General features: G+C 41.3%; 1 long non-coding RNA gene across 1 annotated transcript; it reads left to right on the plus strand.

The window, feature by feature from the left end:
- The first annotated feature begins 3,749 nt into the window (after nt 1-3,749).
- LOC124461950 lies at nt 3,750-4,256 on the plus strand. The gene is made up of 3 exons (XR_006955335.1): nt 3,750-3,837; nt 3,937-4,025; nt 4,101-4,256. It is a non-coding gene; the product is annotated as an uncharacterized LOC124461950 (long non-coding RNA).
- Nucleotides 4,257-17,521: the final 13,265 nt, after the last annotated feature.

Consider the following 17,521-nt stretch of genomic DNA (forward strand, 5'->3'; position numbering starts at 1 on the left):
AGCTGAGGGTCCAGAGTTTGCTGCTGTTGTTGTTGCTGCTGCTGTCCTGATTTTGATTGAAACCGTTGAGGTTTTGGTGTTTTAGATAGTTGTTGTTGTAGTTGCTGTTGTTGTACGACTTGTTGTTGGGCTATATGATTCTTAGCTAGGATTTTCTTTGAAGAAACTAGATCCTTAAGCATTGCTTTGTAAACGAGACACCCCCTATAGCTGGCTATGTGGCCATCTCCACAATTAGCACATTTGGGGTTATCAATACGTTTTTGGCAATCAGTAGTAGCATGTTTACCTGCACATTTCAGGCAAACAAAGTCTCTTCTGCAATAGTTTTTTGTATGGCCAAATTTTTGGCATCTGTGGCATTGAACAGGCTCCATTCTCACAGATTGCTTCTGTATGGAGACCTGTTGCCTGCCAATGCTTTTGATCAAGAGAAAATTATTATTTTTATCTTCAGAGCAAGGCTCCAGTTCGATTTCAAACATATTTAATGGCAAACGAGTATGTTTATGCTTAATTACATTTAAATAACGAACTACAAAACCCATTTTATTAACCTCTGCACGAACGTAATCGCAGGGGGTAGATGAGTGTAGTCCTTTTATTACAGCACGGTAGCCACGATTGCAACTATCCTGGTGTGTGAAAGTTTGAACTTTATAATCATTGAGTTTATTAATTATTAGCTGGTATGATTTTGCATCAGAGCAATCAATTTTGACATCACCATTGTATAAGGTTTTTGTGCTAAAATTAGCATCGCTTAAAGCATTGGCCAGATCATTGAGAATGTCAAAAATATTATTAACGTTGCCCACATAAATTGCAGGAGGTTTCTTGACATTACTCCTATGATCTGATTTATGCTGTTGTAGTTGTTGTTGATTTAATTGTTGTTTAGTTAGAGACTGTTGCTGCTGCTGTTGTTGTTGCTGCTGCTGTAGTTGTTGTTGTTGTTTTAATAAATATTTTTGATAATCCTGCAGGTCCTTTTGCTTCTGACGCTGCATTTGATCATTGTGTTGTTTAGCTCTTTTCTCTAATAGCTGTCCAAGAGTTGCTTTGCTCTCAAGCAATAACTCTTTTATGGAGAGAGTTTTTGGTTGTTTTAGCTTCGTAGGTGGCTGGCTAGTCTGATTTTTCGCACAAGTTAAATCAGATGTGTAGCCAGTCAGATTGGTTGCGTTTTGTTGTTGTTTAGTTGGTGTGTGTTGTTGCTGTATAAGGCGCGGTTGAACGTTATTTAGGAGTAGAGAGAAATCAATTTCTTGGTCATTTGAGATAGTATGTTGTTGTTGTTGATTAGCTAACTGCTGTTGTTGATGTTTAGGCTGAGTAGTAGTTGTGTTTAGTAATTTGGGAGTTTCTTTCGCATCCATATGCGACGCTTCATTAAGCGTATTTGGGATGTAAACAGCATTAGGTCCTAATTTTTGAATAGTTTTTTTTGCTAGTTGCCTGGGTTCATTCTCCACAGGGTTAGCAAGTTTCTTCTTAGACTGATCAACAGAGTGTGTATCTGTGTCAATTTTTCTTTTGAGTCGAGTTGGTGAATCGATAGGGGCCAAAACATCCATGGGTTCAGGTGTTTTAGTGTCATCCCTCGTAGATTTAGCTGGCTTGACCGGGTAACTTAGTTGTCGTCGACAAGTATTGTTTGAACGTGGGGTCGTTGTGATCATGTTGACCCCAATCAAGGGGGATATAGGGCTTGGGAGCAAATTGTTTGTTGGTGTTTTGCTCTGAGAGTTAAGGCTTGAGCAGAATTCAGATATTAGCGTGCGATCAGGATCAAAATAGGAGTTTTTTCCTTGGTCATCAGAGTCGCTTAGTATGATTACTGATTGGTTTAGTAGTTTAGCTGGATTTGATTGAGATTTATTTTGGTAGCTATCATTTACCAGTTTTGTGGCATCATCTTTTAGTTTATCGTAGAGATTTGCATGAAGGTAGGCCGTTGTTTGATTTAGCATGTCCTTGCTGTCGTCTGTGTTAGGTGTTTGCTGGCTTTGTACGTAATCTTTTCTTGTGTTGTCAGCCAATTTTCTTTCAGTATTTTTATGGGTGGGTTTTTGCAAGCTTAAGAGAGAATAATTTTGTACCTGTTTGGCATTTGTCTGTGTGTGTGTAACAGACGAGTTATGGCTTCCAGTGGAACAGGGCGTATGTGTATGCACTTGTTGTGCACTTGTCATTGTGTTAGTGAGTAATTTATCACTCTCTTTCATAATAGAAGTTTGTATGTATGTGTGTGAAATATGTTTGCGAGGCAGAGAGGGGCTTTTGTACAAGTGTGTATGTCGAACTAATACACGTACAAGCAGAAGAGAATGGAAAAGTTTTCTCTCCTTCCAGCCTCATGCAAATGGCAGCACATGAAAAAATTTTTTATTTCATACTAAAAGATTTAACATATATAGACATTTACCAACATATATTAAAGGCACATATTAAAAGTTTTTGATTAATTAAACGTTCACTTTGATTTTGAGTAGAATTTTGATGCTATTTCCAGAAGAAAATTATATAAGTTTGAGCGATCGAATTTTATTGTTAGGTTAGGTCAACACAGGTTTGTTTAAAAAGTCTTTTATTTAATTAATTAGCTAGGAAATCGCCGATTTTCCATAGCCCACGCGTGAAGAGCATTAAAACACGATTTTTAGTAATTTTTTGGGCAATTAATTCCCACTTTAACTATAATTTTCAATAACTTATAGCGGAGCTTTTTTTTTTTTTTTTTTCCTTGTGTTGAGGCGATGCTCAAACTAGCACCAATGGCCGACGGCCATTGGCTCCTTTATTGTTGTCATTCTAAGACCTTAGAATCTATAACAAAGGGTAATTAAATACAGCAAGGATACATAGGTGCTGAAGGCATTAAAAACTAGGACAATGATTAGGGCTAGGCCAAGTTGGTCTATTTACTTGTATGGCCGCAGGAGCAAAGCCAAGTGGTTGGCTCCCGTAGGAGACAACCATCTTTTATTGTTTTTCGCCCCCTATCAGGGAGCATATACAATTACAATAAAAACGAGCTTAGTATTATTATACAATGACTTATTAATTATTTATATATATAACATAATGTTTGTTGGGTAATATCGTTAGGCCAAGAAATTGTGGGAAATATTTTTGGGAAATTTCTTTTTTTATGCAAACAAATGTTTGCTGGGTTATACCAAGAATCAAAACAAACGAAAAAGAATATGAAAAACGAGTTGCATGAACAGGTAATTATGGAAAAATATAGTAAATACAAGTATTTTAGATTAATAACGATTGAACAAATTGCTTATTGCAGGTAAGTGGATCAATTTTTATGGCATCGTTGCAGGTTGCAAATTCGTTTAGTCCGCGCTCTTTTACTTGTATGGCCGCAGGAGCAAAGCCAAGTGGTTGGCTCCCGTAGGAGACAACCATCTTTTATTGTTTTTCGCCCCCTATCAGGGAGCATATACAATTACAATAAAAACGAGCTTAGTATTATTATACAATGACTTATTAATTATTTATATATATAACATAATGTTTGTTGGGTAATATCGTTAGGCCAAGAAATTGTGGGAAATATTTTTGGGAAATTTCTTTTTTTATGCAAACAAATGTTTGCTGGGTTATACCAAGAATCAAAACAAACGAAAAAGAATATGAAAAACGAGTTGCATGAACAGGTAATTATGGAAAAATATAGTAAATACAAGTATTATAGATTAATAACGATTGAACAAATTGCTTATTGCAGGTAAGTGGATCAATTTTATGGCATCGTTGCAGGTTGCAAATTCGTTTAGTCCGCGCTCTTATTGGCAGAGAGTTTTTCCCTAAAGGCAAGAGGTGAGTATCATGTTGCAAGGAACTAGCAATTTTGAAGAGAAATATAGTATTTACAAGTACTATTGGATTAATAACAATTAGTGTTAATGCTTATTTCAGGTCATTGGGTCGAAATTAAGGCGTCATTGCAGATAGCAGGATACATTGAGGCACGCTCTTATTGGCAGAGTTTTTCCTATAGGAAGGAGGTAGGGGCATGTGTTGTTTTTGCCATGGGCAAACATATCATATTAATTCGGCTATGTTCATGTCTTTCTACATAGATTGGACCAGGTGAGGCCCCAGGAAGACAGTTTACGTGCCATTTTGCTCCAGAATAGGAGCATGTTCGCCTGTGGAGTGGCAGCGCAGTGGACTATCAGCTGGTACACGGCGTTGGAGCAGCATCTGTTCATCTGGAGGTTTATTTGGAGGAGAACAGCTGGTAGCGGGAGGGCCAAATCCCTTCGACCGCAGAGTAGAGTTAGCACAGGCATCATTTGGACGATGCGTCCATATGGACTGCCTGCTGGCCAGGCCTGGTGTGGGCTGACTGTGAGCGGGAGGGCCAAGTCCCTTCAACCGCTGCATGGGGATTTCCTTGAATTCATCTGGCTGAAAGTGAGTAAAAAAATTAGCAGTTTTTTGCACCTTCATGGGTGGTAAAGTCTCTATTTCATTTTTTCCAGCATCTGTGCTATTGTCAATCTCATTCAGGAGCTCGTTTTCAATTCGCTCGAGATTTTTTGAGAGTTGCTGATCCTCGGTGTATGTGATTGTTTCCCCAGGCCTGAGAGGGGGCAACACAAGTCTCTGGATTTGTATTGGCTGGCCTTTTAGTCGCTCTTCGATGTACGCGCGATTCCGTGTGCCGTTTTTAAAGTCTCTGAATAGGCCATTTATGACGTGTCCTTCCATGCGCTCAACCGGTTTGTTTAATTTTAACTTTTCCTCCTTTTGCCTTTTAAGTTCGTTATTCTCAATAAATTTCTGATATCTTAGATGGCATTCAAATCGGATGAGTGATGGGGCACCATCAAAGTGGGCCGACCTCTCCATCAGATGCTGATCTGGATGTTGCTGCTGGCTCATCAGTTGTTGCTGCTGCTGTGTCGCCAATATCTGAGATTGCTGTGAGTTTGCTGCCACAGGAGGAGCTGGAGTTGAAGATTGCTGCTGCTGTGTGTCAGCAGAAGATGAAGCCAGTGGCTGGGCGGCCTGTGCTGCAGGCTGGTGCCGCTGGATAACGAGTTGCTGCTGCTGCTGTGCCACGAATTGCTGTGAATATAGCATACTTGCTGTAAATTGCGGAGCTGGAGTTGCAGGTTGCAGCTGCTGAGTGTCTGTAGGAGACATGATCCGAAGCTGAGAGGTCCGCGCTGCGGGCTGGTGCTGCTGGGCGGCCAGTTTATGCTGCTGCTGAGCCATCATTTGCTGTAAAAGCTGATTTTTTGCTGCAGTTTGAGGCAGTGGACTTTCAGCCTTTTGCTGTTTGCTGACTGCAGAACTTGACGCCTGTTGCTGGGAAGCCTGTGCTGTGGGCTGGTGCTGCTGTCCAGCTGATTGATGCTGCTGCTGTGTTGCCAGTATCTGTTGATGTTGGACATTTGCTGACATAGGAGGAGCTGGAGTTTTGGGTTGCTGTTGTTGAGTGTCAGTGTGAGTTGACGCTTGAGACTGAGAGGCCTGTGCTGCAGACTGAAGCTGCTGGTCAACCATATGATGCAGTTGCTGTGTTGCCATTTGCTGTGAGTATAAATTATTTACTGGACTTGATGGAGCTGGAGATTTATAATGCTGCTGCTGAGTGTCAGCAGAGGATGAGGCCCGTGGCTGAGTGGCCTGTGTGGGCTGATGCTGCTGGTCAGCCAGTTTATGCTGCTTCAGCTCCGTCAATATCTGTGAATGTTGTATATTTGTTATAATTTGAGAAACTGTATTAATAGATTGGTGTAGCTGCATGTCAGCAGAGGATGGAGCTCGTAGCAGAGAGGCTGCAGGCTGGTGCTGCTGCCCATCGAGTTGATGCTGTTGTTGCGCTATAATTTGCTGTGGTATACTTGCTGCTATTTGTGGAGCTGAAGTTGTGGATTGCTGCTGCTGGTTGTCAGCAGAAGATATAGCCCAAATACGGGAGGATTGTGATGCAGGCTGGTGCTGCTGACCAACGTGTTTATGCTGTTGCTGCGCCTTCATTAGCTGTCGATTTCGCGTGCTTGCTGCAGTTTGGGAACCTGGGGTATCAGATTTATGCTGCTGACTGACAGCAGAGGTTGTCGCCTGTTGCTGAGAGGCTAATGCTGTGGGCTGGTGCTGGTGGCCGGCTGATCGATGCTGCTGCTGTGACGCCAATATCTGGAGATATTGTATATTTGCTGACATAGAAGGAGCTGGTGTTGTAGATTGCTGTTGCTGTGCTGCGGGCTGAAGCTGCTGGTTTTTTTTTTTTTTAAGATTAGGCGTTTGGTCCGCCTGGCCTCAGTCTTTCGATTGAGGCCGCTTTATTTTCTATCCTTTCATCTACAGGAGATATACAACAGAAATTTAAAAATAGGGCCGTTACAGCAGCAGGGGAGGGTCACTAAAAATAAATTATATACTAGCTTAATATCTAACAATAACAATTATACACTAAGGCATTAGATTAACATTTAGTTTTTAGCGATTTAGGTAAGTTAGTTTGTAGTATAATAGATTTAAGATTATGTAACTTTTAGCATAAGTAGTTAATTAGATAGCAATTTTTAAAAAAAATACATTGATTTGGCGAATAAGAATTTGGTGCTAAGGTGGCTACAAAAATCGTGGCAATTAATGTCGTGAAAGAAAACTGGTTTTAAAACTGGTTTTCCCCCACACTGGAGGAAAAAGTAGGGAGACCCATATTTTGGGACTGAGTAACACTAGTTTTTAGCTTGGTCGTTGGCGCATCATTTGCGAGCAAGGCTTGGCTTTAAAGGCTAAAAGTGTTAGAGCAGTTAGCTTTTAGTTGAGTTAGCTTTATAGGCTAGAAGTTTTAGAGTAATTAGCTTTTAGTTGGGGGGAAACATAAAGAGACCAGATATTTAAGTAGGAGGAAAGCCAATATTGGCTAGAGTCGTAAGGCATCATTTGAGAGCAAGGCAAGAGGTTAGCTTTATAAGGCTGAGATTTGGAGTCTTTAGCTTTGGTTTAGCCAGAATTGGCCGGCATATCGATAATGCTCTGAAATGATGGTGACCTATCGATAAGTCATCGATGTGGGTCTGATGGCGGAGTTTCCGCATGGGAGCTAGAAAGGGAAAGCGACATCCGCTGTTTATTTGTAAACAATAGGAATTTGAGGTAAGTATATAAGAAAATTGACAGTAATTATCATTGACATAGATCATATTAAAATTAATATTAAATATTTTTCAGGAACATTGCGAGATCGTCATCGGTGGAGTCTTCTGGCGATGACAGTGTGAAACTGTTGATACGAGGGCTGCTGGCGGCGTTGGCCAGATTTTGTTGCTGGCGAATTTTGTGAAACAGACGGTTTTGCATTTTGATTGGCGTTTCTGCCAGACTAGGATTACTAGCAGGTAAGTATTCGTATAATTGATTTATAGTTTTGTTTATAATAGTGGTTGTATTAATTTTAGTTTTTCCTGCATTTTCAGGTACGTCTGGCGAACGTATAGGGGTTGCTGCTGACGGCGAACAATTTACAGGTAAGTGTAGTGTAGTTTTGCTGACTTTTTGTGACAGCTTTTGTTTTCTTTCAGGTGCAGGCGCATTAATTAGGCCCAGTGGGTCAGCTGCCAGGCGAGATTTAGCACCAGGAAGTGCATGGCGAGCTGTAGAAGATGCTGCTAGAGACTGCAGCTGGCTTTTAGATAAGTTTATTGTTTTTTTAGATCGATTCTTTGTTGATATTCTTTTATTTTCAGGTGTAGCTGCTGCTTGGTGACCAGGAGGACCAGATGCTGCTACTGCTGCTGCTGATGACTGGAGACAATTTGCAGGTAAGTTTGTGTAATTTTTGGGTGATTTTTCTGACGATTTTCGTTTTTTTCCAGGTGCAGGCGCTTGCAGAGGACGAGATGGACCAGATGATTGCCGAGACGCTGCACTAGGACTCGCAGGCGGTGCTGCTGCTGACTGGCGTGGATTAACAGTTGAGTTATTGACTTTTTTAGGTGATTTGGAATTTAGTTTTTGTTTATTTTCAGGTAATGCTGTTGCAGACGGACTTGCTGGACGAGAAGGTGGATTCGGCGCTGGACAAGATGCTGCACTTAGCTGCTGACTGTCAGGTAAGTTTTTGTAATTTGTTATTGATTTTGGAGTTAGATTTGTTTTATTTTCAGATGAATTGGACGAACAGGAAACTGGGCGAGACGCTGGACATGATGCAGGACGAGATGCTGGACGAGATGCTGGACAAGATGCTGCTGATGACTGCAATTGGGTTTCAGGTGAGTTTTTATTGGCTTTAGATGATTGTAACTGCTTCTCAAGCATTGTTTCTCTTCTTTTTTCATGTTGGTGCGACTCATTTTGCTGAGATGGGCGCTGATCAGTGATAAATTTGGCCAGCTCGGCCTTAAAGTATGCACATCCCCTGTATGTGGCTCTGTGGCCACCTCCACAGTTGCCGCATTTTGGAGCTTGGCCACTTGGACAAGGGCATTTAGCTGTAGGGTGCTGTCTGGCGCAGATGGAGCAGAGTGGCTCAAGGTGGCAGTATTTGGCCGTGTGGCCAAAGAGATGGCAGTTTCTGCATTGGGGCATCTGCATGCGGGCCCTCTGCTCCTCGATGCGGACCTCTTGGCTGCCCAGGACTTTAATTTTAAGGATGTCATTGTGTTTATTATCTTTTAGTTTATTTATTTCTATTAAAAAGACATTCATTGGTTTGTTAGTTTTAAAGTTTTTGAGACATCTAATGTATTTTGTATGAAATCCCAACTCATTTAGGTTTTTCTTAATAGCTTCAGCAGGGGTAGAATGGTGCAGGTTGAGAATGGCATACCTGGCACCACGCTCCCATCTAGGCTGGTGAGTAAAATATGCGTATTTGTATGCCTCTAGCGTAGTTTTTAATTTGACATAGATTTCCATTGTTTTGGCAGTGATTCGGGTCAGGCCGTTACTCAGCCGGGCCAAGTAATAGAGCGAGAGAGAATTTCCAATTTCCCTCGTCAGTATCGGGAAGAGAGCATTTTGGTTTTGGGGCAGAGGCAGAAAGAAAGCCGGGGGTTTATCTGGCAGAGGGTTCTTTCTGCGTGCCACCATCGCCCAAGTGCATCTCTCCTGCAACTGAGAGCGCTCATCGGATATTTGTGGCACAAAGTTTGGCACTGGCTGGGCCAAGATGTCCAGATTTAGTGCTCTCTTGCTGGCGGTAGATTTTTGTGGCTTCTTAGTGGGTGATGGCCTAGGCAAAGGTCGTGCTTTCTTAGTTATAGGCATTGTGATTGATAAGGACAAGAGGCTAGGTATCGTAGGGGGCATTATGCGCTTTTTTTCCAGCAGCTCTGGCATTAGAGGGGGGGGGCATTGTGAGACAAAGGCGTCGTTGAGGTCAACCAGGGTAAGAGTCACATTTAACGGTGAGTCTTCAAGGCGGACTAGCATATTATTGGCTGCTATTTGGCCAGGGGTGTCTGGCTCAAGTAGTAGCTGTCGTTTGGCATTAGTGTTGTTGTTGTTGGTTGTTGTAGCATAGCTGCTGATGCAGAAGGGGCTAATGGGAGTTTGGCGCTGGGCTTGGTGGACATTTGCCTTGTTCCACTTTTCAGTATTGCCCCAATGCAAAGAATTTCGGTGCAAGGGAGACTCGAAATTTTTTTCAAGTGCATTGGGCATTGGTGTTGTGTTTGTGTCAGAGGCGAGCTTTGTTGTTGTATGTGTGTATACTTGCTTTGGTGTTTGCTGCTGATTTGGCTTGTCATTGCGTATGGGGGCAGCCATTTTGACCTCGCTCTCTCGTTTTCTCTCTCTTTCCTCTCCCTTAGGATGCTGAGTCACCACTTGTTGCGCCTGTTGTTGGTGTTGGGGTAGGTTAGGGCTCAGGGCCCAGCTGTTGTTCTTGTTGGAATCGCTTAGACTGCAGACAGAGAGTCTGATTGACGTGTAGTTGTTGTTGCTTTTTATTTTATTTAGCGTTTTGGTTTTTTTAGCGGTAGTTTATTTGTTAATATGCAGCTTTTGCGGTTTTAGTTTGTTTTATATGTATGTATTGGGGGCATTTTTTATTAACGTTTAGGAACATTTAGCGGTTTTATTGACGTGTAGAAATTTTAAGTAGATTAATTATTAGCTTGTAGTCATTTTTATTTATTTATGAGGTTTTAGTTATTTGTTTAGTGCACTGGGCTGTTGCCTATGTATATGTTCCAATACCTAGGTTAGGGCGCACTAGGCTTATGGTCAATAGGACATTCACAATAAAAATTTTACACAATAAAATTATACGTATATGTTACTGACATGGTTGGCACAAGAGAAGGCACATAATTAACAAGACACATTAAAATTTTTTTTTAAGTTTTTTTTTAAGATTTTTTTAAGATTTTAAGATTTTTTTTAAGATTTTTTTTTTAAGATTTTTTTTTAAGATTTTTTTTATTTTTAAGTTTTTTTTTAAGATTTTTTAAGATTTTTAAGATTAGGCGTTTGGTCCGCCTGGCCTCAGTCTTTCGATTGAGGCCGCTTTATTTTCTATCCTTTCATCTACAGGAGATATACAACAGAAATTTAAAAATAGGGCCGTTACAGCAGCAGGGGAGGGTCACTAAAAAATAAATTATATACTAGCTTAATATCTAACAATAACAATTATACACTAAGACATTAGATTAACATTTAGTTTTTAGCGATTTAGATAAGTTAGTTTGTAGTATAATAGATTTAAGATTATGTAACTTTTAGCATAAGTAGTTAATTAGATAGCAATTTTTTAAAAAATACATAGATTTGGCGAATAAGAATTTGGTGCTAAGGTGGCTACAAAAATCGTGGCAATTAATGTCGGGAAAGAAAACTGGTTTTAAAACTGGTTTTCCCCCACACTGGAGAAAAAAGTAGGGAGACCCATATTTTGGGACTGAGTAACACTAGTTTTTAGCTTGGTCGTTGGCGCATCATTTGCGAGCAAGGCTTGGCTTTAAAGGCTAAAAGTGTTAGAGCAGTTAGCTTTTAGTTGAGTTAGCTTTATAGGCTAGAAGTTTTAGAGTAATTAGCTTTTAGTTGGGGGGAAACATAAAGAGACCAGATATTTAAGTAGGAGGAAAGCCAATATTGGCTAGAGTCGTAAGGCATCATTTGAGAGCAAGGCAAGAGGTTAGCTTTATAAGGCTGAGATTTGGAGTCTTTAGCTTTGGTTTAGCCAGAATTGGCCGGCATATCGATAATGCTCTGAAATGATGGTGACCTATCGATAAGTCATCGATGTGGGTCTGATGGCGGAGTTTCCGCATGGGAGCTAGAAAGGGAAAGCGACATCCGCTGTTTATTTGTAAACAATAGGAATTTGAGGTAAGTATATAAGAAAATTGACAGTAATTATCATTGACATAGATCATATTAAAATTAATATTAAATATTTTTCAGGAACATTGCGAGATCGTCATCGGTGGAGTCTTCTGGCGATGACAGTGTGAAACTGTTGATACGAGGGCTGCTGGCGGCGTTGGCCAGATTTTGTTGCTGGCGAATTTTGTGAAACAGACGGTTTTGCATTTTGATTGGCGTTTCTGCCAGACTAGGATTACTAGCAGGTAAGTATTCGTATAATTGATTTTTAGTTTTGTTAGTTTTAGTGGTTGTATTAATTTTAGTTTTTCCTGCATTTTCAGGTACGTCTGGCGAACGTATAGGGGTTGCTGCTGGCGGCGAACAATTTACAGGTAAGTGTAGTGTAGTTTTGCTGACTTTTTGTGACAGCTTTTGTTTTCTTTCAGGTGCAGGCGCATTAATTAGGCCCAGTGGGTCAGCTGCCAGGCGAGATTTAGCACCAGGAAGTGCATGGCGAGCTGTAGAAGATGCTGCTAGAGACTGCAGCTGGCTTTTAGATAAGTTTATTGTTTTTTTAGATCGATTCTTTGTTGATATTCTTTTATTTTCAGGTGTAGCTGCTGCTTGGTGACCAGGAGGACCAGATGCTGCTACTGCTGCTGCTGATGACTGGAGACAATTTGCAGGTAAGTTTGTGTAATTTTTGGGTGGTTTTTGTGACGGTTTTCGTTTTTTTCCAGGTGCAGGCGCTTGCAGAGGACGAGATGGACCAGATGATTGCCGAGACGCTGCACTAGGACTCGCAGGCGGTGCTGCTGCTGACTGGCGTGGATTAACAGTTGAGTTATTGACTTTTTTAGGTGATTTGGAATTTAGTTTTTGTTTATTTTCAGGTAATGCTGTTGCAGACGGACTTGCTGGACGAGAAGGTGGATTCGGCGCTGGACAAGATGCTGCACTTAGCTGCTGACTGTCAGGTAAGTTTTTGTAATTTGTTATTGATTTTGTAATTAGATTTGTTTTATTTTCAGATGAATTGGACGAACAGGAAACTGGGCGAGACGCTGGACATGATGCAGGACGAGATGCTGGACGAGATGCTGGACAAGATGCTGCTGATGACTGCAATTGGGTTTCAGGTGAGTTTTTATTGGCTTTAGATGATTGTAACTGCTTCTCAAGCATTGTTTCTCTTCTTTTTTCATGTTGGTGCGACTCATTTTGCTGAGATGGGCGCTGATCAGTGATAAATTTGGCCAGCTCGGCCTTAAAGTATGCACATCCCCTGTATGTGGCTCTGTGGCCACCTCCACAGTTGCCGCATTTTGGAGCTTGGCCACTTGGACAAGGGCATTTAGCTGTAGGGTGCTGTCTGGCGCAGATGGAGCAGAGTGGCTCAAGGTGGCAGTATTTGGCCGTGTGGCCAAAGAGATGGCAGTTTCTGCATTGGGGCATCTGCATGCGGGCCCTCTGCTCCTCGATGCGGACCTCTTGGCTGCCCAGGACTTTAATTTTAAGGATGTCATTGTGTTTATTATCTTTTAGTTTATTTATTTCTATTAAAAAGACATTCATTGGTTTGTTAGTTTTAAAGTTTTTGAGACATCTAATGTATTTTGTATGAAATCCCAACTCATTTAGGTTTTTCTTAATAGCTTCAGCAGGGGTAGAATGGTGCAGGTTGAGAATGGCATACCTGGCACCACGCTCCCATCTAGGCTGGTGAGTAAAATATGCGTATTTGTATGCCTCTAGCGTAGTTTTTAATTTGACATAGATTTCCATTGTTTTGGCAGTGATTCGGGTCAGGCCGTTACTCAGCCGGGCCAAGTAATAGAGCGAGAGAGAATTTCCAATTTCCCTCGTCAGTATCGGGAAGAGAGCATTTTGGTTTTGGGGCAGAGGCAGAAAGAAAGCCGGGGGTTTATCTGGCAGAGGGTTCTTTCTGCGTGCCACCATCGCCCAAGTGCATCTCTCCTGCAACTGAGAGCGCTCATCGGATATTTGTGGCACAAAGTTTGGCACTGGCTGGGCCAAGATGTCCAGATTTAGTGCTCTCCTGCTGGCGGTAGATTTTTGTGGCTTCTTAGTGGGTGATGGCCTAGGCAAAGGTCGTGCTTTCTTAGTTATAGGCATTGTGATTGATAAGGACAAGAGGCTAGGTATCGTAGGGGGCATTATGCGCTTTTTTTCCAGCAGCTCTGGCATTAGAGGGGGGGGGCATTGTGAGACAAAGGCGTCGTTGAGGTCAACCAGGGTAAGAGTCACATTTAGCGGTGAGTCATCAAGGCGGACTAGCATATTTTTGGCTGCTATTTGGCCAGGGGTGTCTGGCTCAAGTAGTAGCTGTCGTTTGGCATTAGTGTTGTTGTTGTTGGTTGTTGTAGCATAGCTGCTGATGCAGAAGGGGCTAATGGGAGTTTGGCGCTGGGCTTGGTGGACATTTGCCTTGTTCCACTTTTCAGTATTGCCCCAATGAAAAGAATTTCGGTGCAAGGGAGACTCGAAATTTTTTTCAAGTGCATTGGGCATTGGTGTTGTGTTTGTGTCAGAGGCGAGCTTTGTTGTTGTATGTGTGTATACTTGCTTTGGTGTTTGCTGCTGATTTGGCTTGTCATTGCGTATGGGGGCAGCCATTTTGACCTCGCTCTCTCGTTTTCTCTCTCTTTCCTCTCCCTTAGGATGCTGAGTCACCACTTGTTGCGCCTGTTGTTGGTGTTGGAGTAGGTTAGGGCTCAGGGCCCAGCTGTTGTTCTTGTTGGAATCGCTTAGACTGCAGACAGAGAGTCTGATTGACGTGTAGTTGTTGTTGCTTTTTATTTTATTTAGCGTTTTAGTTTTTTTAGCGGTAGTTTATTTGTTAATATGCAGCTTTTGCGGTTTTAGTTTGTTTTATATGTATGTGTTGGGGGCATTTTTTAACGTTTAGGAACATTTAGCGGTTTTATTGACGTGTAGAAATTTTAAGTAGATTAATTATTAGCTTGTAGTCATTTTTATTTATTTATGAGGTTTTAGTTATTTGTTTAGTGCACTGGGCTGTTGCCTATGTATATGTTCCAATACCTAGGTTAGGGCGCACTAGGCTTATGGTCAATAGGACATTCACAATAAAAATTTTACACAATAAAATTATACGTATATGTTACTGACACGGTTGGCACAAGAGAAGGCACATAATTAACAAGACACATTAAAATATAGTCGGATTTAGTTTCTGCTGAGGCGAGGCATTAGATTAAGTTTAATTAAATTTTTTGTTTTCCATTGGCGTTTTAGTTTTTATAGCGGTAAATTTGTTTGTTTTTTTTTATTTTTTTTTTTTTTAAGATTTTTTTTATTTTTAAGATTTTTTTTAAGATTTTTTAATATTTTTAAGATTAGGCGTTTGGTCCGCCTGGCCTCAGTCTTTCGATTGAGGCCGCTTTATTTTCTATCCTTTCATCTACAGGAGATATACAACAGAAATTTAAAAATAGGGCCGTTACAGCAGCAGGGGAGGGTCACTAAAAAATAAATTATATACTAGCTTAATATCTAACAATAACAATTATACACTAAGACATTAGATTAACATTTAGTTTTTAGCGATTTAGATAAGTTAGTTTGTAGTATAATAGATTTAAGATTATGTAACTTTTAGCATAAGTAGTTAATTAGATAGCAATTTTTTAAAAAATACATAGATTTGGCGAATAAGAATTTGGTGCTAAGGTGGCTACAAAAATCGTGGCAATTAATGTCGGGAAAGAAAACTGGTTTTAAAACTGGTTTTCCCCCACACTGGAGAAAAAAGTAGGGAGACCCATATTTTGGGACTGAGTAACACTAGTTTTTAGCTTGGTCGTTGGCGCATCATTTGCGAGCAAGGCTTGGCTTTAAAGGCTAAAAGTGTTAGAGCAGTTAGCTTTTAGTTGAGTTAGCTTTATAGGCTAGAAGTTTTAGAGTAATTAGCTTTTAGTTGGGGGGAAACATAAAGAGACCAGATATTTAAGTAGGAGGAAAGCCAATATTGGCTAGAGTCGTAAGGCATCATTTGAGAGCAAGGCAAGAGGTTAGCTTTATAAGGCTGAGATTTGGAGTCTTTAGCTTTGGTTTAGCCAGAATTGGCCGGCATATCGATAATGCTCTGAAATGATGGTGACCTATCGATAAGTCATCGATGTGGGTCTGATGGCGGAGTTTCCGCATGGGAGCTAGAAAGGGAAAGCGACATCCGCTGTTTATTTGTAAACAATAGGAATTTGAGGTAAGTATATAAGAAAATTGACAGTAATTATCATTGACATAGATCATATTAAAATTAATATTAAATATTTTTCAGGAACATTGCGAGATCGTCATCGGTGGAGTCTTCTGGCGATGACAGTGTGAAACTGTTGATACGAGGGCTGCTGGCGGCGTTGGCCAGATTTTGTTGCTGGCGAATTTTGTGAAACAGACGGTTTTGCATTTTGATTGGCGTTTCTGCCAGACTAGGATTACTAGCAGGTAAGTATTCGTATAATTGATTTATAGTTTTGTTTATAATAGTGGTTGTATTAATTTTAGTTTTTCCTGCATTTTCAGGTACGTCTGGCGAACGTATAGGGGTTGCTGCTGACGGCGAACAATTTACAGGTAAGTGTAGTGTAGTTTTGCTGACTTTTTGTGACAGCTTTTGTTTTCTTTCAGGTGCAGGCGCATTAATTAGGCCCAGTGGGTCAGCTGCCAGGCGAGATTTAGCACCAGGAAGTGCATGGCGAGCTGTAGAAGATGCTGCTAGAGACTGCAGCTGGCTTTTAGATAAGTTTATTGTTTTTTTAGATCGATTCTTTGTTGATATTCTTTTATTTTCAGGTGTAGCTGCTGCTTGGTGACCAGGAGGACCAGATGCTGCTGCTGCTGCTGCTGATGACTGGAGACAATTTGCAGGTAAGTTTGTGTAATTTTTGGGTGGTTTTTGTGACGGTTTTCGTTTTTTTCCAGGTGCAGGCGCTTGCAGAGGACGAGATGGACCAGATGATTGCCGAGACGCTGCACTAGGACTCGCAGGCGGTGCTGCTGCTGACTGGCGTGGATTAACAGTTGAGTTATTGACTTTTTTAGGTGATTTGGAATTTAGTTTTTGTTTATTTTCAGGTAATGCTGTTGCAGACGGACTTGCTGGACGAGAAGGTGGATTCGGCGCTGGACAAGATGCTGCACTTAGCTGCTGACTGTCAGGTAAGTTTTTGTAATTTGTTATTGATTTTGTAATTAGAATTGTTTTATTTTCAGATGAATTGGACGAACAGGAAACTGGGCGAGACGCTGGACATGATGCAGGACGAGATGCTGGACGAGATGCTGGACAAGATGCTGCTGATGACTGCAATTGGGTTTCAGGTGAGTTTTTATTGGCTTTAGATGATTGTAACTGCTTCTCAAGCATTGTTTCTCTTCTTTTTTCATGTTGGTGCGACTCATTTTGCTGAGATGGGCGCTGATCAGTGATAAATTTGGCCAGCTCGGCCTTAAAGTATGCACATCCCCTGTATGTGGCTCTGTGGCCACCTCCACAGTTGCCGCATTTTGGAGCTTGGCCACTTGGACAAGGGCATTTAGCTGTAGGGTGCTGTCTGGCGCAGATGGAGCAGAGTGGCTCAAGGTGGCAGTATTTGGCCGTGTGGCCAAAGAGATGGCAGTTTCTGCATTGGGGCATCTGCATGCGGGCCTCTGCTCCTCGATGCGGACCTCTTGGCTGCCCAGGACTTTAATTTTAAGGATGTCATTGTGTTTATTATCTTTTAGTTTATTTATTTCTATTAAAAAGACATTCATTGGTTTGTTAGTTTTAAAGTTTTTGAGACATCTAATGTATTTTGTATGAAATCCCAACTCATTTAGGTTTTTCTTAATAGCTTCAGCAGGGGTAGAATGGTGCAGGTTGAGAATGGCATACCTGGCACCACGCTCCCATCTAGGCTGGTGAGTAAAATATGCGTATTTGTATGCCTCTAGCGTAGTTTTTAATTTGACATAGATTTCCATTGTTTTGGCAGTGATTCGGGTCAGGCCGTTACTCAGCCGGGCCAAGTAATAGAGCGAGAGAGAATTTCCAATTTCCCTCGTCAGTATCGGGAAGAGAGCATTTTTTCCTTGTGTTGAGGCGATGCTCAAACTAGCACCAATGGCCGACGGCCATTGGCTCCTTTATTGTTGTCATTCTAAGACCTTAGAATCTATAACAAAGGGTAAT

The sequence above is a fragment of the Drosophila willistoni genome, unplaced genomic scaffold (genome assembly GCF_018902025.1).
Source record: "Drosophila willistoni isolate 14030-0811.24 unplaced genomic scaffold, UCI_dwil_1.1 Seg765, whole genome shotgun sequence".
Lineage (NCBI taxonomy): Eukaryota > Metazoa > Arthropoda > Insecta > Diptera > Drosophilidae > Drosophila > Drosophila willistoni.